Genomic DNA, 27,948 nt, shown 5'->3' on the forward strand with positions numbered 1-27,948 from the left:
GAATTAAAAGTGGAGGTCCGCACATTAAGTGCCGCGCGAACATCGCTATTGATCCAAGGTTTCTGATTCGGATAGATTCGTACAGTTCTGGTCGGAACGACGTCCTCTACGCACGTTCTGATGAAACACATTACGCTATCAGCGTAAAGCTCGATGTCGTCATCAGAGGCGGACCGGAACATCTCCCAGTCCGTGTGATCAAAACAGTCTTGTAGTGTAGAATCTGATTGGTCCGACCAGCACTGGATCGTTCTGAGGGTGGGTGCTTCCTGTTTCAATTTCTGCCTGTAAGCGGGCAGAAGCAGAATGGAAGAGTGGTCCGATTTGCCAAATGGTGGGCGGGGGAGGGATTTGTAGCCATCCCGGAACGGAGAGTAGCAATGGTCCAAAACCCGGTCCCCTCGTGTGTTGAAACTAATGTGCTGGTGATATTTTGGTGCGACTGATTTTAAACTGGCTTTATTAAAGTCCCCGGTCACAATGAACGCGGCCTCAGGGTGCGCGGTTTCCTGCTCACTTATACTCCCATACAGTTCCTTGAGTGCCCGGTCTGTGTCGGCTTGTGGCGGGATGTACACAGCAGTGATAATGACCGCTGTGAATTCCCTCGGTAGAATGGTCGACACAGAAGCATAAGAAATTCCAGATCAGGAGAGCAGAAAGACTTGATAGAATGTACGTTCCTCTGATCACACCAGGATTTGTTGATCATAAAACATACACCACCACCTCTGCTTTTACCTGAGAGGTCTTTCGCTTTGTCTGCTCGGTGCATGGAGAACCCCGCGGGTTCAATGGCTGAGTCTGGAATCTCCGCAGACATCCAAGTTTCTGTTAGACAGATAATGCAGCAGTCCCTTGTATCTCGTTGGAAAGAGATCCGCGCTTTCAGCTCGCAGAGCTTGTTATCCAGAGACTGAACATTTGCCAGTAGAATAGTGGGTAGCGGGGGTTGATTTGCGCGGCGTCTTACTCTGATGAGAACGCCGGCTCTGTTTCCCCTTTTCCTCCTGCGTTTCCGCGGCCGTGCTGCCCAGACAAAGGGCTCCGCTTGCCTGTTTGTAAACAGCGGGTCGGCATTGAGGAATGTGAAGTCCGGTTTACGGTGTGAGATTGCTGAACCAATGTCCAAAAGTGTTTGTCTGTCATAGACAATAAGGCAGACAACATCCAAGACAAAAAACATAAGAATTGTGAACAAAACAAACAAAACATTACTATGTTGTGTCGGAGCTTGCAACGCAGCAGCCATACTCGGCGCCATCTTGTGTCCAAGGTACTTCCTCTTGGTACGTCTAGTGGGAGCTGCCACTGTAGAAATGTCTGCCTCTGCTTTCTTCACACTTCTTCCTTTGAGTGGTTGTCCCTATGGGAATACATAAAAATGGTTATCATTACATTGTGAACAGGCTACAAGTAGAGCACTTTAACATTAGCACCAAAAAAAAAAAAAATCCAAAACATAAACAAACTATTACTATACATGCATGTATCAGGGATGCAAACTCGTGAGAGGTGAGAAAGTCATGGCAGGTGTTCTAGTTGTATATTTCAGTTGATTTGTTTGTAGTATTTAAAGCTTTTTGTAAGTGTTTAAGCATACAGTAACCCTTTCAAGTAATTTTAATGAGGAAAATATAGAAAATTTTTCTGAACATTTTGGGCAAATTAGCTTCAGAAAAGGTGACTTTAGCAGAAAGGTGAGTAGTTTGCATCCCTGAAGAATACCAAGGTACTCAACATACAGCCAATATACAACCCAACTTGTCAGCCTTTATTTTGTGGCCCTCTACATGCCTATAAGAGAACTTATTATAATTAGCCCCCACGTTACTAGAAAATTAGGCAGTTCACTCTTAATTTTGTGTCTAATGCCATATTGCAACATAAACCGGCAAATAATTTTTATATTTTTTGATAATGGTGACAAAAGGAAGGTGGATGAGGAGGTCAGATGGCTAATGTGTCTTCGGGCAGGTGCACCAATGCGCTGTGCAACCTTACCATCCCTTAATGTAAAGTTCTTGAAACCTGTGAATATAGACATATAAAAAATTTGTACATACACTCCCATGTATATACAGAGGACAGCATTTATAGTGTGCTCACCTGAAAGAGACTCCTGAGCCTGGGCAGGTGCTGGATCAAGTTCCTGGGCTGTCTTTCTTGGTCCATTTGTTTTTGTTACCATTCTGCTTGGGAGTAAGTTAAAGTTTTTCTGGTTCATCTTCAGACGATGTCTTGCTAGCTATGCCTTTCATCTCTTTTCTGGAGACAGACACCTCTGATGCAACTTCAGAGCTGTTTCTCTGCCTCTTGTTTTTGGCAAAAGTTTCTTATCAGTTGAGTCATCGGTTACTTCCAACACCTCGTTCCTTTTCCTCTTAAGAGGAGTTGATGCCTTACTATAATTGGGCTCTGAATTAAGTGCTGTTGCAGCCCTTCTTCTCCTCAATGGCTTGACTTCTGCCTTAGCTTTTACTTGAGAGTCTTCAACAGAGGGTTCCTCTCCTTTTTTGGTTCTTTTCTCTTTGCAGCCTATGGATGCCTGATCAGTTGAATTAGTTTCTTTGAAGGTTGTCTCAGCTGGTAATTTGCCCAACCTTTTGGATGTTTTCAGATGTGGCTCTTTTACATCTTCAGAAGGTTCCAACTCAATGTCTTTGGATTTCACTAAATCTGGGTTCCAGTTAAAAGTTTTTGAGGGTTTCATTATACCACCTTCCTCAGTTGTAGCAGATTCATTAATTGGGGTGTTAGAGGTGTCCTTGGTTGAACCATTCTTTTTGCCTCGACTTCCTCTTCCCACCTTCTCCAGTGCCACAGCTGCTGTGTTCTCAGCAGTAACACATTCAAAACTTACCTCAGTTGTGGGATTTTCCTCTTTTGATTCAGGTACTTTTGCTGTTTGCCTGGAAGGTTTTATGGGCTTAACTGGCTTTTTGGCTGAAGCTGTATCTGCAGTAACCTCAGGCTCTGCCTTAACAGCCTTATGTCCACCACTGGACACCACAGCAACTGGAGGCGCAGGGTCCGCAACAGCACGGCGACCTCTTTTGACATGAACTTCTGCCTCCATTTCAGATCCTTTTGCAATAATTCCCCTTTTTCGAACCGATTTCACCATAGAGACCTCTACAGCTGGCTTGATATCAACCTCTTCAGCTGTCTGTGGTTTCTGCTGTTTGGCCTTTTGTCCTCTGCCAAACTTAACCACTGGTGCTTCAGGCTCTTTACTGTCATCAGCAACAGTTTGGGGAACAACCATTGGATGATCATCCAGAGCTTGGTCCTTGAAAGTTTCTTTTCTAGCCATCCTTCCTCACCCTGACATTGCTACAGGTTCTTCAGGTTCTTTAATGTCAACACTGGCCTCAGCCTCAGTTTGGGCAACAACCTTGTGATCATCACTCAGAGCTTGGTCCTTGACAGTTCCTTTTCTAGCCATCCTTCCTTGTCTTGCTACAGGTGCTCCATGATCCTCTTTAGGGTCAACAGTGGTCTCAGCCACAGTCTGGCCAACAACCTTGGGATCATTATTCCGAACTAGGTCTTTGACAGTTCCTTTTCTAGCCATCCTTCCTCATCTTGCTACAGGTGCTCCATGCTCCTCTTTAGGGTCAACTTTGGTCTCAGCCACAGTCTGGCCAACAATCTTGGGATCACCATTCAGAGCTAGGTCCTTGAAAATTCCTTTTCTAGCAATCCTTCCTCATCCTGACTTTGTTATAGGTGCTTCAGGTTCTTCTTTATTGTTGATGTTGGCCTCAGCAACAATTTTGAGAACAACCTTTGGATAATCATCCAGAGCTTGGTCCTTAACAGTTTCTTTGCTTGACTTCCGACCTAGCTTTGACTTTACTACTGGTGCTTTAGGTTCTCTACTGTCAACACTGGTCTCAGCCACAGTTTGGGCAACAGCCACACTTTGAGATCATAATCCAAAGCTTGGTCCTTGACAGTTCCTTTTCTAGCCATTCTTCCCCGCCCTGACTTTGCCACAGAAGTCGGTGGCTTCTCAGTCACTATAGCAGCATGAGTGGTTGTCATATCACTTTCCAAAGTAGGGGTGGGCTCAGTTTTCACATTCTTTGTTGGCCTTCCCTTCCTTGCTCTAGTTGTAGTGACAGGAGCCTCAGTACTTACTGAAGTCTGTAATACTACACCCTCTGATGAAACAGCACTTTCTTCACAAGCATTTGATTTTTTCTGTTCATGCTCTTGAGAAGGTTGGCTTTCTATTTCAATATTAGTCTTCTTTCTCCTGCCAGGTCTGGCAACATGAGCTTGGACCAAATCTTCTTTATCCGCTAGTGAATCGTTTCCATTTTTAGGTTTCTGTGCTGCTCTTCCTCGACTGCCAAACTGGAGTTTATTGACAAGTAAATACTTGCTTTCCCCTTCCTCCTCAGCTGTGGATATAAATGAGGTAGCATAAACAGTTACACTGTTATTTTCAGAGGCACAAACAGTTTCTTCAGACTGCTCCTTGGTTTCCCCTTTGGTCTCAGAAGAACAGACATCAATAACTTTTACTGAAACAGGCTCCTTTTCATTCTTGTCAGGGTGGATTACAGTCTTAATCTCCTGATTGAGATTAGAATCAACTGCTTTAGCAGTGCACTGCGATTCTATTGATTATACAACTTCAGTCTCCATGGTTTCAACTGAACAAACATGTTCTTTTCTATATTCTTCATCAACAGTTACAACAGAAGACAATATAACATCAGTTTAGTCCAAAGAAGTTCATTGTCATAATTGGACAATCTGAAACTAAACTACAATACATTTTCTTTAATCCAGAATATAAAATATGACCACAAATTCGTTTTATTTTAATACACAAATATAAATATAAATAATAATAATAATAATAATAATAATAAAACTTTACAACCCTTCTTTAATAAATATGAAAATGCCACTACTAGAGCTGCCAGACAAATTTAAAGAGCACCTATTATGGTTTTTAAACATGCCTAATTTTGTTTTAAAGGTTTTAATTTGCTCATAATTTAAATTGCAGCATTACCAAAAACGACTCGTTAAATGATCCGTTCTAAGGGATTCATTCTAAACTCCTCCTTTCAGAGAGCCTACTCTGCTCTGATTGGTCAGATGTCCCAGTCTGTTGTGATTGGTCTACCGCTTAGTGTAGTGTTTGAGGGCGGGTCAAAGCTGTTCGCGAGCAGCCAGTGAAGACCAGAGGGGGGTTTTTTGTTACCAAATGACATAGGTTAGTACAGGAAATAAGTCTGGAATTACTAAGGACTCGTTTCAGGTGTTCAGAATCAGTTCTTTCTTTTAGGAGTTAATAACTCCATTTGTCATGCACTTTGATTTTTGAAACTTTGCAGACTTTTTACATTCACAAACAGCTATATAACACACTACATGAAAGGTAATATTTGAAAAACCATAATAGGTGCTCTTTAATGACCTTAAACATATTGAAATGAGCAGTTAACACATTAACTTGGCAGCCACAAAAGACTAACAATATAACAATAATAATTATAAAACATGGTTCATTCATATACTAGATGCAATGTAACACTTGCTAGGTCTATTCGGATAGGGTAGTGGACAGCAGGGAAAGAACAATGCCATGGTTCTCCCCAGGCTACATTAAATATAGGTATGTATACATGTTTTTTACAGTGTTGGGTCGCAACTTGATGTCCAATGTAAAATCTGGGTCCCGAAGTAAAACAAGTTGAGAACCACTGGTGTAGTGATTCAGTAGTGTTGATAGTTGGTATATGTGTATGTTCTGTTAAATATGTTTATATTATCAATTTGTATTTATGTTTAATAAATATAGTGCTAGTCATTTTCTGCTATGAGGCATTTCATTATTTTACAGTTTTTACTACAGCGATCTGGGCGATCTCAAGTGTCAAAAGCTCCCAGCGAATAAACACATAACAAGGCGAACATGAAGAACCCATCTATAATGATTTTAAGGTTTCTTTAAGCAATTCCTCCACCAACGCACGGAAATATGGGTCCAGCATTGCAGGCTTGTGGAATGCTGGCATAAAAGAACCGCTGCTGAAAAAACTCCCAAGGGGGAACACTGCACACAAACCGAAAAACTTAAGCTAGGTAACACTGAAAAAGCTAATTAATTAAATAAATAAATAAATATAAAAACTAAAAAATTCACAACTAGTATAACCCTGAAACAAGGAAGATAGTTTAATAATAAGAACAACTGCATTACTGTCACATATTCCCTGTTGTTTGTTTTGACTTTTGTTGAAATTCTGGTTTAGTTCCCTGTTCCTGTTTCCTGTTAGTGTTTTAGTCCTTTGTAGTTTCTTTTCATGATTGGTTTTCCCCTGATCGTTCCCCCAGGTGTTCCTCATTCCCTTGTTTTCCCCTGGTTTTTTGTCAGTCTTCATCTGTATTATGCCCTGCTTTGTTCCCTGTGTTTTGTTTCATTATGTTCTGAGTTACATGGTTTACTTTTGTTTTATTAAAAAAGGCTGCATTTAGATCCTCATTCCTCTCCTGTCTCGTCACAGAAAGACTGACCGAGAAATGGATCTAGTGGCCATCAGGATTCTACTCCTTCAACAAGGGGACCGTCCAGTTGAGGATCAAGCCCGTGAGTTTTTAGAGCTGGCAAACGTAGTGCACTTTCCAGACCGCTCTCTGGTGGTTTTCTTCTGGGCCGGTCTGAATAGTGCTCCCAGGACTCCTGACCCAGTCCCCACCTTGAGGTCTTCTCCTTGGTCGCCTGGCCATCTGCCTGTTCTGCACTGATCTCCTTGGTCTCCTGGCCATCCACCTGATCTGCTCTGGTCTCCTTGGTCTCCTGGCCGCCTGCCTGATCTGCTCTGGTCCCCTTGGTCTTTTGGCCGTCCGCCTGATCTGCTCTGGTCTCCCGACTCTCCATCCCTCCAGCTCCGCCTTGGTTTCAAGCCTCCCTGACTTTGCCTTTTTCCTCTGCTCCCCTTGCCCATTGTGCCCCCCCAGAACTACCTGTTATTTCCCCCACACCCCATGGACAATTTTTTTTTTTTTTTTTTTTTTTTTTTTTGGAGCATCTGGAATCCACTCCTTAAAAGGGGGGCTCTGTCACATATTCCCTATTGTTTGTTTTGACTTTTGTTGAAATCCCTTACACTGGTGCCGAAACCCATGAGGGAGGAGGGATTCCCGTCGCAGAGTCCTCGACACTTCCATCCACCCAGGGGAGCGCCACTGCCATCCGACGGGGGACGGAGTAGCCAGACCACCTGGAGTAAGGGAGCCGCTGCCGGGGGCAGAGGAGTGCCCTGCCGTCCCCCGGGAACGCGGAGGGGTCGAGAGAACACCACCGTCCGTGGGGGGAGGAGGGAAGCGACTCCCCGACCGCCTGGAGTGGTAGGGCCGCTGCCAGGGGCGGAGGAGTGCCCCCATGGGACGCCGGGAACGCGGAGGGGCGTTCTGTCCGCTGGGGGTCGGAGGTCTGACTCCAGTTCACCCGGGGAGGAGCGGCTGCCGTCTGCCTGAGAGGGTGGAGGAGTGATCGAGGACCACGTGACGGCGCATCAGAGAACTGGTGAGTTTCTTTTTCTCTCTCTCCTCTCTCTGTCGCTCCGTGTTGGCCTTTCCCTTGCCTATCCCAGGTCGAGGAAGGTGGGGATGACCTGCCAGCAGTTGGGGCGCAAGTCATGCCCCCCCGGAGAGGAAGGGGGGGATGTACGTCATGCCGGGGGCTCCCCGGCCTGAGGCAAAGCCGGGAGGAGTGTAGAGCCGAGGAGGGTGGGGCCGAGCTGGAATGACGCACGCCTGGTCCCCAATGAGCCTGATGGGGCACGCGAGGGATAAAGGCGGCCGGGGATGACAATTCGAGAGAGAGAGAATTACAGGCAGCTGTACTGTGTGTGTTTATGGTTGTGTGTTTTTGTTTAAGTTGTTCATTAAATTATTTTTTAAGTTCTCAAGCCGGTTCTCGCCGCCTCCTTTCCCTCGAACCCCCTTACAACACCTTTGCAGGGTACTACAAAAGGAGCACAATCCATGCTGTAGGGTCATTCCAGGATTTCCATTAAGAATCAATCTAAAAGTGAGTTGTTAAAGAACGTTATCACCTTTCAGCCATCTGAAGCTCTCACAGTGGAGGGTTATTGTCTTCAAAGAGAATAGGGCATAGGACCTGGATCAGAGGAAAGTTGCTGGAGTTTATTCATACTTTTAATGCAGGTGTTTTTCTGAGGTTTCTTAAGATGTACAGTGCAAGTACAGGTGCATCTCAATAAATTAGAATGTCGTGGAAAAGTTCATTTATTTCAGTAATTCAACTCAAATTGTGAAACTCGTGTATTAAATAAATTCAATGCACACAGACTGAAGTAGTTTAAGTCTTTGGTTCTTTTAATTGTGATGATTTTGGCTCACATTTAACAAAAACCCACCAATTCACTATCTCAAAAAATTAGAATACATCATAAGACCAATAAAAAAAACATTTTTAGTGAATTGTTGGCCTTCTGGAAAGTATGTTCATTTACTGTATATGTACTCAATACTTAGTAGGGGCTCCTTTTGCTTTAATTACTGCCTCAATTTGGCGTGGCATGGAGGTGATCAGTTTGTGGCACTGCTGAGGTGGTATGGAAGCCCAGGTTTCTTTGACAGTGGCCTTCAGCTCATCTGCATTTTTTGGTCTCTTGTTTCTCATTTTCCTCTTGACAATACCCCATAGATTCTCTATGGGGTTCAGGTCTGGTGAGTTTGCTGGCCAGTCAAGCACACCAACACCATGGTCATTTAACCAACTTTTGGTGCTTTTGGCAGTGTGGGCAGGTGCCAAATCCTGCTGGAAAATGAAATCAGCATCTTTAAAAAGCTGGTCAGCAGAAGGAAGCATGAAGTGCTCCAAAATGTCTTGGTAAACGGGTGCAGTGACTTTGGTTTTCAAAAAAAACAATGGACCAACACCAGCAGATGACATTGCACCCCAAATCATCACAGACTGTGGAAACTTAACACTGGACTTCAAGCAACTTGGGCTATGAGCTTCTCCACCCTTCCTCCAGACTCTAGGACCTTGGTTTCCAAATGAAATACAAAACTTGCTCTCATCTGAAAAGAGGACTTTGGACCACTGGGCAACAGTCCAGTTCTTCTTCTCCTTAGCCCAGGTAAGACGCCTCTGACGTTGTCTGTGGTTCAGGAGTGGCTTAACAAGAGGAATACGACAACTGTAGCCAAATTCCTTGACACGTCTGTGTGTGGTGGCTCTTGATGCCTTGACCCCAGCCTCAGTCCATTCCTTGTGAAGTTCACCCAAACTCTTGAATCGATTTTGCTTGACAATCCTCATAAGCATGCGGTTCTCTCGGTTGGTTGTTCATCTTTTTCTTCCACACTTTTTCCTTCCACTCAACTTTCTGTTAGCATGCTTGGATACAGCACTCTGTGAACAGCCAGCTTCTTTGGCAATGAATGTTTGTGGCTTACCCTCCTTGTGAAGGGTGTCAATGATTGTCTTCTGGACAACTGTCAGATCAGCAGTCTTCCCCATGACTGTGTAGCCTAGTGAACCAAACTGAGAGACCATTTTGAAGGCTCAGGAAATCTTTGCAGGTGTTTTGAGTTGATTAGCTGATTGGGATGTCACTATATTCTAATTTTTTGAGATAGTGAATTGGTGGGTTTTTGTTAAATGTGAGCCAAAATCATCACAATTAAAAGAACCAAAGACTTAAACTACTTCAGTCTGTGTGCATTGAATTTATTTAATACACGAGTTTCACAATTTGAGTTGAATTACTGAAATAAATGAACTTTTCCACGACATTCTAATTTATTGAGATGCACCTGTAAATGTTCTTTATTCTTTGTTTAAATGTATTGTGATCCAAAACATTGATATATTGTGATTTTTTACACACTTGTTTCTTATTCATCTGCCCTGATTTGCATAATCCACTGTGTTTGCTTGTGGGCTAGTTATGTAGTAATGTGGTCAGTTAGTGGCCAGACTTTGTATTTAGATTGCTTCTAATTTTTTCCTGGCTAAACACCAGCTCTGGTTTGAGGAGCAACACAGTGTAAAGGTGTAAGTAGCCTGTGTGTTTGTGGCTTTGCTGGGGGCTGTGATGTAAACTAAAGCCTACTGGCTCTTTTTTAAAAAGTCCCGTCCCAACTTCATGTTTCACCGCAAAATACTTCAACAGGCCACAGAAAACTGCACTCATCAAAACACTTCATGGAGACTTCTAACAGAAGCAGTTGGAATGGTCAGACTGTGAAGTCCAAATTCCAAGCATTTAAACGACACCCATTTTGTTTCAAGTGAATAGTTTTTTTAACTAGCTAACAGCTCCAGTTTAAAGGGTTAAAATGCAAATCAATATCAGCCACAATAAACTGAATTATTGGTATTGGTCCAGAAATTCCATATCATTGCATCTCTAATTGTGATATCAAAATATCATGCAGTGGAATACTTATAAGTCTGAAACCTGATTCTTCAGGTGTTTTCATAACAGACATCTCATCCAGAGGGGTCTCTGGACATGCATTGTTAGTGGAAACGACATTTTTAAATTCGCTATTGGCTGGAGTTTTAAATATGTCTGCAACACCTAACAATACAAACACAACATTCAGAATTTGAATAAGAGAACAGGCATGTGCATTTATTACATGCATTGCCTTCACAAAAATTATAAAATGATAAAATCATTTTGTGGAACACAAACTAAGATACTTTGATGGAGATATGATGTTTAAATCCATACAATGCAAGTCAATGGGGTCCAAAACTTCCAAGCTCCAAAAAGGCAGCATAAGACTCCGGTGGTTTAATCCATGTCTTCTGAAGCGATACAATAGGTTTTGGGTGAGAAACAGTAAAATGTAACTAATTTTTCATTGTAAATGTTGACATTGCAGTCTCTTTGGAAGTGTTGGACCCTATTGACTTCCATTGAAATGGATATATTCACATCATCTCATTCAAAATAAATCTTCATTTGTGTTCCACAGAATTTATTTGAGTTCAAGACAGAGAGTGAGTAAATGATAAAAAATAATTCTTGGATGAACTATTCCTTTAATAGTTATCCACAACATTGTACAAACCTGTAAAATCTTTGTCCATTTTCATGTCCTTCTTGAATTGTGCTTTATTGGCCACTACTTTTGGTGTGGCACCAACAGGCTGGATAGTCCTCATAAGGGCCTTGCCAACAATAATTGTGGCTGGAGATGCTGCATGTCCAGTGCTGTTGTCATCCTTCAGCCTTCGTGCAGGGGTCTACATAAACAATCAATTAGATAAAGGATGCTCCAATCGATAGACATCGGCCGCTGTTCTCTTCCTAAGACTTGATCGAGTTACTCTATGAATCAATTGCCTATAATGCAAAAGACACGCGGCTCCTTTAAGACTTCAGCATCACTGTCATGTCATCACAGTTATGTGAGGAACACTGGCCGAGTGTTGTAAGGCAGCAAACTTGATTTGGGAGTAAAGAACGATGCAGTGTGAGCAGTATAGCGAATATGAAAATCTTGTGTACAGTATATGGTGTTTCACATGCGACAAGGCAAAGGGACAGCGGTGCGTCCTGTGAAACAGTCTTTATTATCGTTCAATGCAGTCTCCTCTCAGCCTCCGCCAGGGGTAGGTATCATATAGGGATGCACCAATGTATCGGCTGCCGATATTTATTAGCTAATTATTGACCAAATTAAACAAACTGCATATCTGTTATTAGCATGAAAATGCAGATATGAAAAACCTGCGGTTTCTTTATAATTAATAAGTAACACTTTGTAAAAACGCTTTTGTACCCCTTTGTACATTTTTAAAGCACATTTCCTAAGTAAAACAGTTATCTGATGAAAAAATAAGGTAAGTGGCAAAATATTAGGGTTATGAACTGAGAACCGGTTCTTGTTCAGAACTAGTTTCATTCTTTAAAAAACACCGGAACTGTATTTTGATGGCTGAACTAATGAGTCTTATGAGCAGTCTCTTTTGAATCTACAGCGCAGAACATAAGGAGGATTATAATGAGCCTTTTTCTTTTTTTATATATCTACAGTACGAAACATACAGCACTTCCATTATAGTCCAGTATAGAAGTAATCTTATACTGATGGGCAAGTTATGAATGTTTAACTCAAAATGAAATGAGAACTGTTGAAGTCTCACAAGCCTGAAGTAAAACATTAGACTACATAAAAGTCTAAACTAAAAAAAAAAGTATTTGGAACTGTTACTGTAATGTTACTTCAGACCTGTGAGACTTTAATCAAGCAGTGCAGTTACTGACTGGTTGTTCATATGACAAATGTGTAATAAAAAATACATGAGTTTTGTTGTAATAAGTGGAATTTTATTAAGTTATAAATTAGGGATGCACAGATATGGAATTTCTAGGCCAATACTGATAACCGATAATTCACAGCTCATTGTGGCCGATACTGATATTTAAAAAAAAGTTTTCATTTTTAATCCTTTAACCTGGAACTGCTAGCTAATTCATTAAAAGCTTCTCATTTGAAAAATGTGTCAATTAGGAGAGTCATGTGAACTGTGAGCTCTGTGCACTTTACTAGTTTTTAATACTTTTTGAGTCATAAATCGGTGAGATAACTGTTCTATGAAGACAATAGGTCAAAGAATTCAAAATCCTTGGGCTCTGGAGACATTAAAAGATACTTACATGCTCAAGCTGACACCCTTGACAGGGCCGCAGACCAGGGACTTGGTTTGGACGGTGCGGTGGGAGAGATTCGGCGTCAACTGTCGAGCATGTCGGCAATGCCGGCGAAGGTCGTAGCTGACTTGAAGGATCTTAATGTTTCCCAAACAGATAGATTTGGAATGCGTTTGGGAAAAGTTGGAAGACCTTGAAAATCATAATCGGCAAAACAACGTCCGAACTGTTGGAATTCCTGAGAACGAAGAAGACCGAGATACGGTGTAATTCTTAGACGAGCTCTTCATGAGTCTGCTCGACAAAATAGGCCATAAGCTGAAAATCGAGCAAGCTCACAGAGTTCCAGCTTGGAGGTCTGCGGAGGGAGACGGGCCCTGATCAATTCTGGCCAAATTTCAGAGATCATCCGATAAACATCTCATTATGCAAGGCGAGGAGTAAAGGAAGGCTTTCTTGAAAGACCCACAGCATTTTCTTGTTCCCAGACTTTCCAAATTCAACGAGAGAAACGTGATCGATTCAAGGAATGCAAGAAACTCTTACATCAACGGAAGGTCGCTTTTGCACTGATGTTCCCGGCCAAACTGAGAATAAAATAAGGATGGCCGCAAAATATTTACATGCCCACAGCAAGCATTGCCCTTCATAAAATCAATGGAATGAGTAAGTGTGTTTCTCACGTTGCAGCCAAGTGAGCCTGACTCACTGAACATTCACTCGACCGTCTGAGGAAGCTAGGTGCCTTTTTTATTTCTTTTTGTGTTGGTTCTGCCTAACGGCTGGAGTTTGTTTTGTGTAGTAACACTCCTTCGGTACAGTATGTGGATGAATCTGTACGTTCTTTGTGCTTATCCCTCCTATTGGCTGGAGTTTATTTTGAGGAGTATTTTTTGCAGGACATTGGAAGGATTAGGTAATCTGCTGCACTCATGAACAGCCGGCTCACTGAACATTCGTTTGACTGTCCGATGAAACTGAACTTTTGTGTGTGTGTGTGTGTGTGTGTGTGTGTGTGTGTGCTCTGGTTTCACTAGAGGCTGGAGTTTGTTCTGTGGAGGAACACACCTTCGGGACAGTGATGTGGGTGAATCTACACATTCTTTGTGTTTATTCTGCCTATTGGCTGGAGTTTGTTTTATAGATTTTCTTCTGTTATGTAATTCTGTCTCACAAAATGTGTATAGAAACACCGGACTTGAGCAATCCGATGGCAAAGCTGTCGCAGGGGGCTCTTGTAGGCGTACATGGACTGTTTGAGTTTAGAGGGATGGACGCCAGTTTTCGCTGTTGTGCGCGGGGTTAATGCACACGTTTTTCTTTTTTCTGTTTGTTTGGTTCGGGGGGAAGTTCGAGATTTAAATGTTGCACTAGTGTTGGCATGTGGTCTTTATAATTCTATTTTTGACACACAATCTATTTTTTCTCATATGTCAAAATGTCAAATGTTAATATGAGTGGATTGTCTCTCTCCACATGGAATGTGAATGGGTTGGGGCACCCCATAAAAAGAAGGAAGGTTATTTATTTTCTTGTTATTAACATTTGTATTGATTCCATTCATAAAAAACCAACAGACACAACATAAAATACGGAATCAGATATATAAATTAAACCCTTCCCCCCGAACATCCCCCCCACCCGACACAAACACACATTACAGTGGTCTCTTACAATTATAACAAAAAATTAGAAACAAACAAACAAAAAAAAAATACTTTCAAAAAGCAAGAGTGCACATACACATCAAACTAAAAATTAAAAATCAAAAATCCCTCTCCACTAGGGGGCCTGGGTAGCTCAGTGGTAAAGACGCTGGCTACCACCCCTGGAGTTCACTAGTTCGAATTCCAGGGCGTGCTGAGTGACTCCAGCCAGGTCTCCTAAGCAACCAAATTGGCCCGGTTGCTAGAGTCACATGGGGTAACCTCCTCGTGGTCGCTATAATGTGGTTTGTTCTCGGTGGGGTGCATGGTGAGTTGAGCGCAGATGCCGCGGTGGGTGGTGTGAAGCCTCCACATGCGCTATGTCTCCGTGGCAACGCGCTCAACAAGCTACGTGATAAGATGCGCGGGTTGATGGTCTCAGACGCGGAGGCAACTGGGATTCATCTTCTGCCACCCAGATTGAGGCGAATCACTATGCAACCACGAGGACTTAAAAGCGCACTGGGAATTGGGCATTCCAAATTCGGTGAAAAAGGAAAAAAAATCAAAATAATTATGATAATCCCTCGCCACTGCCCCTCCCCAAGGTTATTTATTTTCTTAAATGAAAATAATATGATATAGTCAAGAAATGCATCTTTCCCCGCAGGAAGCTAAAAAATTTAGGAGGATATGGGGTAAGAGCAGGGGAGTCATTACATTGAGAAGTAAACATCTACAATTCAAATGTCTCAAACAGAGTAAAGATAAATTAGGAAGAGTCATTGCTGTAGCAGAAATTCAGGGGCAAAGGTTGAATTTGGCTAACATTTATGCACCTAACGCTGATGATCAGGGCTTTTTTATTGATCTTGAAGGGATGATGCAAGCTGCTGGCACCCCTCATGATATAATTTTGGGAGGAGACTTTAATCTATTGATGGACTCCTTGATCATAGTGAAGCAAAAGTGTGTAAGACCCCTAGAGCAACATTTTTTCCGATTAACATTTTTTTATTGATTCATCCATTAAATATATACATTGCAGAACACACATATACAGAATCAATATACAACCCCCACTACCCCCCCCCAATCCCTCACCCGACCCCCAACACCCCCCCAATGGTCACACAAACATAGACACACAACAAAAATTTATTAATTAATTAATAAAGAAATAAAAATAAATAAAAATAAATAAAACAAATCACACACATAAAACCCTTACACTTCTCTCTCCACTGTACCTCCCCGAGAGCCCTCCAAAAAAGACAGATATCTGCCCCACTTCTTCGCAAACATGTCCAGACTCCCCAGTCTTCTGGATACCCCCTCCTCAAGAGCTGCCACTCTGGACATCTCTGAACACCACTCCTGAAAAGGGGGTGCTCCAGCCGACTTCCAACTCCTCAAAGTGATCTGTCTGGCGATCATAACACTAGATAGGACCCAGTTTTTACGTGCTTATTCTCCAAATTAATGACTGCCCCATCTCCCAAGATACAGAGTCTGGGGCAAAATAAAATTTGAGAGGCAAAACCTCGCACATAAAACTCTGAATCCTCATCCAAAAGTCCTGAATCTTAACACATCCCCAAAAGACATGGGTTGTGTCTCCATCTTCTAACTGACATAGCCAGCAGGTGGGTGTGTCTTTAAGACCAAGCCTATGCAATCTAGAGGGGGTCTAATAGACTATGTAAAATCTTAAATTGCATGAGGCGAACCCTTGTGTCTCTGGATGCAGATTTGACATTTTTTAGAATCCTAGCCCACTGTCCCTCCTCCAATACCAAATTTAGATCTTTCTCCCATAATCTCTTAAGAGAAGTTGAAGTTCCGTCTCCCAGAATCTGAATTAGTAGGGAGTAATACACCGATGCCTCATGACCTTTTCCAAAAGCAGTAATCACCTCTCCCAGAGTGTCTGCCGCTTTAGGAGGGTGTAAACCACTCCCAAAAACAATACAGAGCAGGCGGCACAGCTGTAAATACTTATAGAACTGAGATCTAGGAATCCCAAAAAGCTGAACCAAATTTTGAAAGTATCTCAACACTCCATTCTCATACAGGTCACCGAGTGTAGTAACCCCCCCTCCCAATCCACTCTGACCAGCAAAAAGGGGACTTGTTGATGCATAGTTTGGGGTTCAGCCATATGCTCGAGGCAACATTTCAAAAAATGTCAGAATTAAACAGTCTGGACACTTTTGTCCATACCGAGTTCAAGTGCAAGATAACGGGATGTACTTTAGCTTCTCCGATTAATTTGATAGAAAGGCTCTGCAGTGGCAAAATAGGGGCAAGAACTTCCTGTTCTATACAGAACCAGGGAGGGGCTCTCTCAGGTGGAAGCGACCAATGAGCCAAATGTCTGAGACCGAATGCATAATAATAAAATAAAATCTTGGGTAGGCCTAGCCCACTTTTGTCAGTCGGCCTATGTAACTTATTGAAATGTAATTTGGGACGCTTACCATTCGAAATGAAAGACTTTGCTATGCTATCAAATTGCTTGAAATAAGAGAGGGGGACATCTACAGGGAGAGACTGCAGTAAGTAATTGAATTTTGGAATACAATTCATTTTAATAACATTAACCTTCCCAATCATAGATACAGTGCATCCGGAAAGTATTCACAGCGCTTCACTTTTTCCACATTTGTGATGTTACAGCCTTATTCCAAAATGGATTAAATTCATTATTTTCCTCAAAATTCTACAAACAATACCCCATAATGACAATGTGAAAGAAGTTTGTTTTAAATCTTTGCAAATTTATTAAAAATAAAAAACGAAAAAAAATCACATGTACATAAGTATTCACAGCCTTTGCTAAGTACTTTGTTGAAGCACCTTTGGCACCAATTACAGCCTCAAGTCTTTTTGAGTATGATGCTACAAGCTTGGCACACCTATTTTTGGGCAGTGTCTCCCATTCTTCTTTGCAGGACCTCTCAAGCTCCATCAGGTTGGATGGGGAGCGTCGGTGCACAGCCATTTTCAGATCTCTCCAGATATGTTCAATCGGGTTCAAGTCTGGGCTCTGGCTGGCCACTCAAGGACATTCACAGAGTTGTCCCATAGCCACTCCTTTGTTATCTTGGCTGTGTGCTTAGGGTCACTGTCCTGTTGGAAGATAAACCTTCGCCCCAGTCTGAGGTCCAGAGTGCTCTGGAGCAGGTTTTCATCAAGGATGTCTCTGTACATTGCTGCATTCATCTTTCCCTCAATCCTGACTAGTCTCCCAGTTCCTGCCGCTGAAAAACGTCTCCACAGCATGATGCTGCCACCACCATGCTTCACTGTAGGGATGGTATTGGCCAGGTGATGAGCGGTGCCTGGTTTCCTCCAGACATGATGCTTGCCATTCAGGCCAAAGAGTTCAGTCTTTGTTTCTCATGGTCTGAGAGTCCTTCAGGTGCCTTTTGGCAAACTTCAGGCAGGCAGTCATGTGCCTTTTACTGAGGAGTGGCTTCCGTCTGGCCACTCTACCATACAGGCCTAATTGGTGGAGTGCTGCAGAGATGGTTGTTCTTCTGGAAGGTTCTCCTCTCTCCACAGAAAAATGCTGGAGCTCTGTCAGAGTGACCATCGGGTTCTTGGTCACCTCCCTGTCTAAGGCCCTTCTCCCCTGATTGCTCAGTTTGGCCAGGCGGCCAGCTCAAGGAAGAGTCCTGGTGGTTCCAAACTTCTTCCATTTACAGATGTTGGAGGCCACTGTGCTCATTGGGACCTTCAATGCTGCAGAAATTTTTCTGTACCCTTCCCCAGATCTGAGCCTCGATACAATCCTGTCTCGGAGGTCTACAGACAATTCCTTGGACTTCATGGCTCGGTTTGTGCTCTGACATGCACTGTTAACTGTGGGACCTTATATAGACAGGTGTGTGCCTTTCCAAATCATGTCCAATCAACTGAATTTACCACAGGTGGACTCCAATGAAGTTGTAGAAACATCTCAAGGATGATCAGTGGAAACAGGATGCACGTGAGCTCAATTTTGAGTGTCATGGCAAAGGCTGTGAATACTTATGTGCATGTGATTTTTTTCATTTTTTATTTTTAATAAATTTGCAAAGATTTCAAACAAACTTCTTTCACGTTGTCATTATGGGGTATTGTTTGTAGAATTTTGAGGAAAATAATGAATTTAATCCATTTTGGAATAAGGCTGTAACATAACAAAATGTGGAAAAAGTGAAGCGCTTTGAATACTTTCCGGATGCATTGTAAATGCAATGAAGCCCACCTGCCCACATCACTCGAAAACCGTTTTATTAAGAGGTCAAAATTAACTCTGACTAAATCACACAAATTTGCTGGAAATAAAATACCCAAATACTTAATGCCCTGTTTGGGCCAATGGAAAGCACCCGGCTGGAAAGCCGTTTCTGGGTAATACGCTGTCAGAGCCAAAGCTTCGGATTTAGACCAATTGACTCTATATCCTGAAAACTTAGAAAAGGAGTTAATAATTCTTGCAGAGGCAAGGCATAGATCTACTGGGGTCAGAGACAAATAATAAAATATAATCTGTGTAAAGCAAGAGTTTATGCGCCATACCTCCCGCCACCACCCCTAGAAAATCATCCTCCTTTCTTATCGCGGTTGCTAATGGTTCCAGGGCAAGACAGAACAATAATGAGGAAAGAGGGCAACCCTTCCGGGTGCCCCTGTCCAAAGTAAAATAATCTGAAATTAATCCATTTGTTTGTACCGCCGCTACTGGGTGTCTATAAAGTAACTTAATCCATCCAATAAACATACTCCCGAACCCGTATATTTCCAAAACCTTAAAAAGATAATCGCATTCTGCCATATCAAACGCCTTTTCGGCGTCAAGTGAGATGGCAGCGACCAGTGATTGTTCATTCACTACTGACCACATGATATTGATTAGACGCCTAATGTTATCAGAAGAGTTATGGCCCCGAATAAACCCCACCTGATCTATATGTATAAGTGATGTCATAACTTAATCGATTAGCAAAAGTTTTGACAAAATTTTTACATTTAACTGGATCAGGGAAATTGGACGGTAACTTTTACACTCGCTTGGATCTTTGTCCTTTTTAAGAATCAGACTGATCCGGGCTTGTGTCATGGTTGGAGGAAGCTTTCTATTCTTTAATGGTTCTGTATAAACTTCTAACAAAAGTGGAGCCAGTTCTGTAGCATAAGATCTAAAAAATTCAGCAGCAAAACCATCTGGCCCCAGAGCTTTGCCTATAGGTAGGGACTTAATTACCTCGTCAAGCTCCTCCAAGGTTATCTCAAAATCAAGACAATTTCTTTGCTCAGTCGTCAGTTTAGGAAGTTTTAATGGTTCCACAAAGTTTCTAATATCTTCATCAGTAGACGAAGACGTAGAACTATAAAGATCAAGATAGAATTCTTTAAAAGCATTATTAATATCAGTGGCCGGGGTAAATATTTCACCGCCAGCAGATTTCACTGAGGGAATGGTAGAAAAAGACTCTCTCTGCTTTATATATCTAGCCAAAAGCTTCCCTGATTTGTCCCCTGACTCAAAGTATGACTGTCTTGCCCTGAATAACCGAAACTCCACTTTCTGTGACAAAATAGCATTATATCTGTATTTCAATCTAGTCAATTCTCTGTGGCCATCAGACGACATTCTTCGCTTCAGCTCTGCCTCTGCACTTTTAATATTCTCTTCCAACTCCACAAGTTCTCGTGCTTTGGATTTTTTTGGTGAATGAGGCATATTGTATGATCCGACCCCTAAGAACTGCCTTAAGTGCCTCCCAAGCCACGCCCACAGAGGATGCTGAGGACCAGTTGGTCTCCATATAAACACTGATTTTGGTCTTTAACATTTGTTGGAAATAAGGATTTTGCAACAGGGATATATTAATGCACCAACTATATGATTTATTTTTCTCCATATGTGGCAACATCTCCAAACTCACCAGGGCATGATCTGAGACTAAGATATTTCCAATTGAGCAATCAACAACAGATGAAATGAGGGACTTCAAAAATAAATCTATTCTAGAATAAATCTTATGGACTGATGAAAAAAATGTATAGTCCCTACCAGATGGGTTCAAAAGTTGCCAGATATCCGCAAGACCAAGATTTTTACACATCCTGTGAAGTGTCAACGTTGCTCTAGGGGGCTTACACACTTTTGGTTCACTATGATCAAGGACTGAGTCCATCAAAAGATTAAAATCTCCTCCCAATATTATATCATGAGGGGTGTCCGCGGCTTGCAACATTCCTTCAAGATCTATAAAAAAGCCCTGATCATCAGCGTTAGGCTCATAAATATTAGCCAAAATCAACCTTTGCCCCTGAATTTCAGCTAAAACAATAATGACTCTTCGGCTAACCGATTAAGTAAAGTTATGACATCTCTTATACATATAGATCAGGTGGGGTTTATTCAGGGCCGCAGCTCTTCTGATAACATTAGGCATCTCATCAATATCATGTGGTCAGTGGTGAATGATCAGACTCTGGTCGTGGCCATCTCACTCGACGCTGAAAAGGCATTTGATATGATAGAATGGGATTATCTTTTTAAGATTTTGGAAATATACAGGTTCGGGAATACTTTTATTGAATGGATTAAGTTACTTTATAGACACTCGGTAGCAGCGGTACAAACAAATGGATTAATTTCAGATTATTTTACTTTGGATAGGGGCAACCGGCAGGGTTGCCCTCTTTCCCCATTATTGTTCTGTCTTGCCCTGCAACCATTAGCAGCCGGTGGTGGTGGGAGGTGTGGTGCATAAGCTTTTGCTTTACGCAGATGATATTTAATTATTCATCTCCAAACCTCTAGATCTGTGCCTTGCCTCCACAGAATTATTAATTCCTTTTCTAAGTTCTCAGGATACAGAGTCAATTGGTCTAAATCCGAAGCTTTGGCTCTGACAGCGTACTGCCCAATAACGGCTTTCCAGTCGGGCGCCTTACAGTGGCCCAAACAGGGCATTAAGTATTTGGGCATTTTATTACCAGCAAATTTGTCTGATTTAGTCAGAGTTAATTTTGATCCCTTAATAAAAAGTTTCCGAGCGATGTGGGCAAGTGGGCTTCATTACATTTATCTATGATTGGGAAGGTTAATGTTATTAAAATGAATTGTATTCAAAAATTTAACTACCTGCTACAATCTCTCCCTGTAGATGTCCCCCTCTCTTCACTCTGTGAAACATTTTAAGATCTATTAACCTTGTTAGGATGTTTTGTGGCTTGTTTTAATCGCAATGCCGTGCTGCAAGTAACGACGTGCAATTTCCCACATTCTGTTTGTTTTTCATGAAGTAATAAGCGAAAATGATCGCCCCCATGTAACGTACGTACGTGTTTTTGTCACGTTTTCGTTTATTGCCTCATGAAACATAAACAGAATATGGGAAATGACATGTTATTACTCACAGCAGATGATCCCCAATTAAAACCAGACCCAAAACTATGTAGCAAGGTGCAGAGATGTTGAAATAATCCACACAGTGTGACATGAGCTTGGCTCTTACACGCTTCTCACTAACAGACATGCTGTGTGTACGCACGCGCACTGGCGTTTGAGGCTGCCCGAGTCTCTGCTTGAAGGAAAGATGCTGCAGGCAGTCAGAGATTCTCAGCCGCAAGCAAATAAACCGTTACAAATTATCGGCGAAAATATTGGCAATAATTCCATTATCAGCGCGATAATAATATTTAGATTTTCCCGGTTATCGGGCAATAATATATCGGCCGCCGATATATCGTGCATCCCTATTATAAATGAATAAATGAAATAAGCCATCATGATTGTTGTTTGTTTAGATTTATTTAAAATATAGTAAGAATCTATTATTGGATAGATTGAGGATTCGGACATACTACTCCATTGGCTACAATCCTCCCAAATTTACTACTGTTTTGCAGGGTTCCCACTCTTTTCAAGGCACAATTTTCCAGGACATTTTATGTGCCCAACAAGTGTAATACTTAAACAAAAATATATGCGAATATGCAATTAATACGAACAAAAACAAGTTGCATTTTATACAGGAAAAGAGCGCTCTTTTGTAGCTTACCTTGGGTTTTCGCATTACAGCTCTCTTGACCATCCTGCACTTTGTAATTTTCTTCTTAGTTGTAACTTGTGTTTCGAGTTTGGTGTGGTGGACAACAGCTAAGTGGAGCGTCTGATTCTTTACATACAGTAAACACCACTAACCAGGGTGATAACATTGACTGTGCAACTTTGTCAAGCTAGCCGAGCTAAATTTGTGAGAAGTTTAGCGGGCTCCCTGTTCATGAATGAGGTGTTCATCAAACAGGAGTTTTCAACCTGTAGGCGCCTGTCAAGGGAGGTGCGAGATACAAGCTTGCACTCATGTGAAACAAAAAGTAATTGAAACTGCTGTGAATTATATAGGTCAGTTTCAAGACATTGCAGATTCACTTTCGCACGTGGTATTTCAGTGCAAAAACCTGCGTCTTATTCACGAACCACCCACAATTTATTTTCAAGTCTCAAGTATTTAAAGGTGCACTGGAATTTTTTCCTCATTAAAAAAGTTTAACTCCAAAAGGCATGAATTGTAATTTTGCAATATATGTAGGAAATCATGACCACTCACATGAGATGAAGACTCCAGTCATGTCAGTAACCTTGTAAAAGGCGTTTTATTCTACATGGAGAGGGTCAGCACATGGCGGCTGCCATGTTAGAATCACATGACCAGCCGAATACTACTCACTTAATCTCAGTAACCGTCCTGTTATTTGACACTTTCACTCATTGATTAAAGTAATCATGGCTGACTGTAAATACTACATTTCTACAATGGCATCTAAAACTGAAAACTACTGATTTTAATTGATGCTGCATCTAAGGCGCTAGGTTTCATTGTAAGTCCAAGATGACACAAAGACAAAAGTTACTGAGTACATCTTTAAATGAAGTCATAGGCTGCGTCCGAAACCAGGAAAATGCTCCCTCCGGATGCTGTATACAGAGGTAGGAAGGGATCAAGGAATGTCTGAATCCAATGTTTGCGTCACATCCTGTCTACTAAGATACCTTCATCTGATCGATTTTTGAAGGCAGCATAGATGTATCCTTCGCTGCCTATCAAATCCCATTATCCTGTGCACGCGAATCCACGGCGGTTGAGCTGAAGAAAAAAATGCCGGCCGAAGAAGCAAATGATAGCCAATTTGTGTATAAATGTATGTTTTTATTAACTTTTTCCAACTTTTGATTCCACTTCTAGCGAGATAGTAGTATTGTAGTTATTAAATATACACTTGGTTATCGCCAAAACTCTCTTGATTTTGTTCTAGATTATTAGAGCATTGCGGTTCGGGGGGATGATTGAGCAGATTCACGTGCTTCATTCACAAAAATTGCCTGGCACAATTTAGATTCCGCTATTACCATAAATAAAAGTAGGCGATAATTTTTTTTTTAATGTTTGTGAACATTTTCAACCCATAATATCAGGGCTGAAACGATTAGTCGACGTTATCGACAATGTCGACAATAAAAAAATTTAGACAAATATTTTCATTGTCAAATAGTCTTTTGATGTCATTTAACGTAACATGAGATCATATGAAACTCTAATGATGGCGGGCAAGAGCAGCACTGCAGCTCGCGCCTGACAGAGGAGTGGAAGAAAACAGCTCACAGTCAAGATGCACAAGATGCAAGTATGAGGGAATTATACAAAAATACCAAATAAGTAAATACAGAAGCACTCTAGTTGTGGAATAAGCAGAGCCGGAGATGCCGCTACACTTAAGCAAATCTTGTGCGTTGAGCATCTTTAAAGGAAACACCCCGGCGTTACATCTTTAATGCAGTTATATTTAATGTGTTTTGATTCTTTAATTAATAAACTCAGTTTGCCGGTCTCACCCGCGACGGCGGAAATGCACAACAGCCCAATGTGGTTGGATTACAATACAGCAAATCAAATTCATGATAATTAATACCCTGAGTATTAATAATGAGCGGACATGGCAGTCCGTGAACTGTACAAGCGATAACCTTGATACACAAGAATAACACACTATAATATTCTATCTCTGCTCAGATGTGAACCTCTTACTTGAATCGCATGAGGATGCAGAATGTGTTTTCATCCGTCCTTTAACTCGGGTGATGACGGGAGGCCGTTTCCTCGCTCTGTCGGTGGGCGGTACGGCTGCTGATTCTCAGCGGGCTGGCGGAGAAATTAGTGACGTCGACTTGATTGAAAATGGAAGAGAAATCTTTTATTTCTTCACTTCTGCAGGCAAACGGATGAAGATGCGGATTGCTCGGCGGTCCCCTTCGGATCCGTTTGAGTGTTCGGTGGAACACAGAGTAATCTCAACTCGTCTACTCCTGATGATGTCATTGTTGAGGGACGTTCTGTTGTGTGCCTCATCCAATAGGAGTTGAGAGTTCGATCCTTTAGTGAGCAAGGCTTCATGGGATTTGTAGTCTGTTTTGAACTCCCTTTGTTTGATTTTAGCACGGTTTTTATCAGTAAGATTTATGACTTATGTGGGGGCCTGAGTTAGGTTTTACGACTGTGTTAGGCCTGCCTTTGTCTTCTATCTGAATACACGAGGCCCAACATTTGTAAATTTTATTCACCCTTTGCTATGTTGAAAGCACTAAAACTACACATTAAATGATGTTTAAAACTGTGAATTTCATCATTTTGTTTTTTTAAATGTACAGTCAATTCAAATCAGATGATTGCAACACGCTCCAAAAAGTTGGGACAGCCAAGTGTTTTCCACTGTGAAGCATCACCATTTGTTCTAATAACACTTATTATGCATTTGGGCACTGAAGACACAAGTTTTTTTAAGATTAGAAGTGGAATTTTCCCCCATTCATCCATTATGTAGGTCTTTAGCTGCACATTTGTACGGGGTCTTCTTTGCCGTATGGTGTGCTTCACAATGCGCCACACATTCTCAATTGCAGACAGGTCAGGACTACAGGCAGGCCAATCTAGCACCCACACTCTCTGCTCACACAGCCATGCACTTGTAATCGGGACAGTATGTGGTTTGAAGTTTTCCTTCTGAAAAATGCAGGGACGTCCCTGGAAAAGACGGTGCTGGATGGCAGTATATGTTGCTCCAAAATTTGTACATATCTGTCTGCATTATTGGTGTTCTCACAGATGTGCGAGTTACCCATGCAATGGGCACTGACACACCCCTGACCTATACAGACACTGGCTTTTGGACCTGATGCTAATAACAGCTTGGATGGTCCTTTTCCTCTTTGGCCCGGATAACATGATGGCTGTGTTTTTCAAAAACTTTTTGAAATGTGGACTCGGACCAAAAAACACAGTTCCACTGTTCTACTTTCCATCTAAAATGAGACCGAACCCAGAGAAGTCGGCAGCGCTTCTAGACAGTGTTGATGTAGGGCTTCTGCTTTGCATAGTAAAGTCTTAACTTGCATCTGTGGATGCAGTGGCGAGTGGTGTTGATTAAAGGTTTACTAAAGTCATCCCAAACCCATGTTCATGATATCCATTACAGACGAATTATGTTTTTAAAACAGTAATGTCTGAGTTATCAGAGATCACGCACATTCAGAAGTGGTTTTTGTCTTGCCCTTTACGCACTGAGATTTGACCAGGGTAGGGTTGCACCAGCTTTGCATAAGTTCTCACGTAAATTGGGACGTAAAGTTCACACTAAGGGCTTAGTAACTACTTGTTAGTTTGTAACTAAGTCAGAGCTTAATTCGGTTGCACCACCTGTTCTTAAGGCAAGACTTAACTAGTAGGTTGTAAGCTCTACGTAAAGTGATGCGTAGTCGCATAATATGACGTTTACCCGTATTTATCCAATAAGCAGCCTTCAGATTTTTACACAGAAGTGTTAAAAAGCCCATTTCAGTTTCTCTCTCTACGGTTGATGTACAAACCTTGTCTGCTCACGTAACTGTCAGCTGTAATAAATTATATCCCAATTAAAATATGATATGTAATAAAAGTAGAATTTTTTTGTAATTAACATTTTTTATTAAATCATACAATAACAATGTTCAATAAATATATATATATATATATATATATATATATATATATATATATATATATATATATATATATATATATATAAAATCAACATTTAAACCCCACAACCCCCCTCCCCGACCCCGCCCCCCCCAAAAAAAACAACCCTGTGGTCAAACATAAGTAAATATATAGAAATAAAAATCAAACAGACACGCATATATACATATATATATATATATATATATATATATATATATATATATATATATATATACATACATACATACATAACGCCAATATTATATCATGAGGGGTGCCAGCGGTTTGCAGCATCCCTTCAAGATCTATAAAAAAGCCCTAATCATCAGCGTTAGGTGCGTAAATATTAGCCAAAATCACTTTGCCCTTGAATTTCAAATAGAACAATAATGACTCTCCCTAAATTATCCCTAAATAATAGTCTGTTTGAGACATTTGAATTGTAGATGTTTATTAATCAATATAATGACTCCCTTGCTCTTACTTGAGCCAGCACTAAAAAAAAACATGTCCACCCCATATCTTCCCAAATTTCTGAAGAAACACTATATCATATTTCTTACGTTTAAGAAAAGTAATAACCTTCCTTCTTTTTATGGGGTGCCCCAACCCATTTACATTCCATGTGGAGAGAGATAGTACACTCATATTAACATTTGACATTTTGATATAGTAGAAAAAATAATTTGTGTGTCAAAAACAAAATTATACAGACCACATTCCCCATTAGTGAAACAATCAAACCCCGAACTTCCCCCCGAACAAAACAAACAGAAAAAAGAAAAATGTGTGCATTAACCCCGCGCACGAAAGCGACAACCGGTGACAATCCCTCTAAACTCAAAAGGTTCATGAACGCCCACGAGCCCCCGCGACAACTTTGCCATTGGATTACTCAATTTTGCCTCAAAAATTTGTGAGACAAAATTACATAACAGAAAATACTTTGTAAAATAAACCCCAGCCAATAGGAAAAATGAACATAAAGAACATGTAGATTCATTCGCAGAACTGTCTCAAAGGTGTGATCTTCCACAAAACAAATTCCAGCTGATATAAAACCGTTCAGATATGTTCAGTGAGCCGGCTGTTATGAGTTCAATGGATGACGTAATCATTCCAATGTCCCGTAAAAATACTCAACAAAAAATCCACAGTCAGCATGAGGAATAAGCACGGAGAACGAACAGATTAATCCACAGCTGTTCCAAAGGAGTGTTATTCAATAGAACAAGCTCCAGCCGCTAGGCGGAACCAATACAAAAAGAAACAAAACCGGCATCCCGGTTCCCCGGATGGTCGAGTCAATTCACTCGGAGGCCGCATAAAAGTATATACCATGACTTACACAATCCATCAACTTTATTAAAGATATCCTTTGTGTGAGCATGTAGATATTTTGCAGTCATCCCTAGTGTCCACTCTCAAACTGGCCGGGAACTTCAATGCAAAAGTAATCTTTCGTCAATGCAAATGTTTCTTTAAGGAAAAGTGTTATTCAAAAAACAAGCTCCAGCCGCTCAGCGGAGCCAACGCAAAAAGAAAAAAGAAACCAAAACGAGGCCCAGC

At 41.4% G+C, this 27,948-nt stretch overlaps 1 pseudogene; it reads right to left on the reverse strand.

The window, feature by feature from the left end:
• Positions 1-1,295: 1,295 nt before the first annotated feature.
• The window catches only part of LOC127422860 (proliferation marker protein Ki-67-like), a 53,018-nt pseudogene continuing 26,365 nt past the window's right edge, over positions 1,296-27,948 (reverse strand).

Source organism: Myxocyprinus asiaticus, chromosome 32 (genome assembly GCF_019703515.2).
Source record: "Myxocyprinus asiaticus isolate MX2 ecotype Aquarium Trade chromosome 32, UBuf_Myxa_2, whole genome shotgun sequence".
NCBI classification, from domain to species: domain Eukaryota; kingdom Metazoa; phylum Chordata; class Actinopteri; order Cypriniformes; family Catostomidae; genus Myxocyprinus; species Myxocyprinus asiaticus.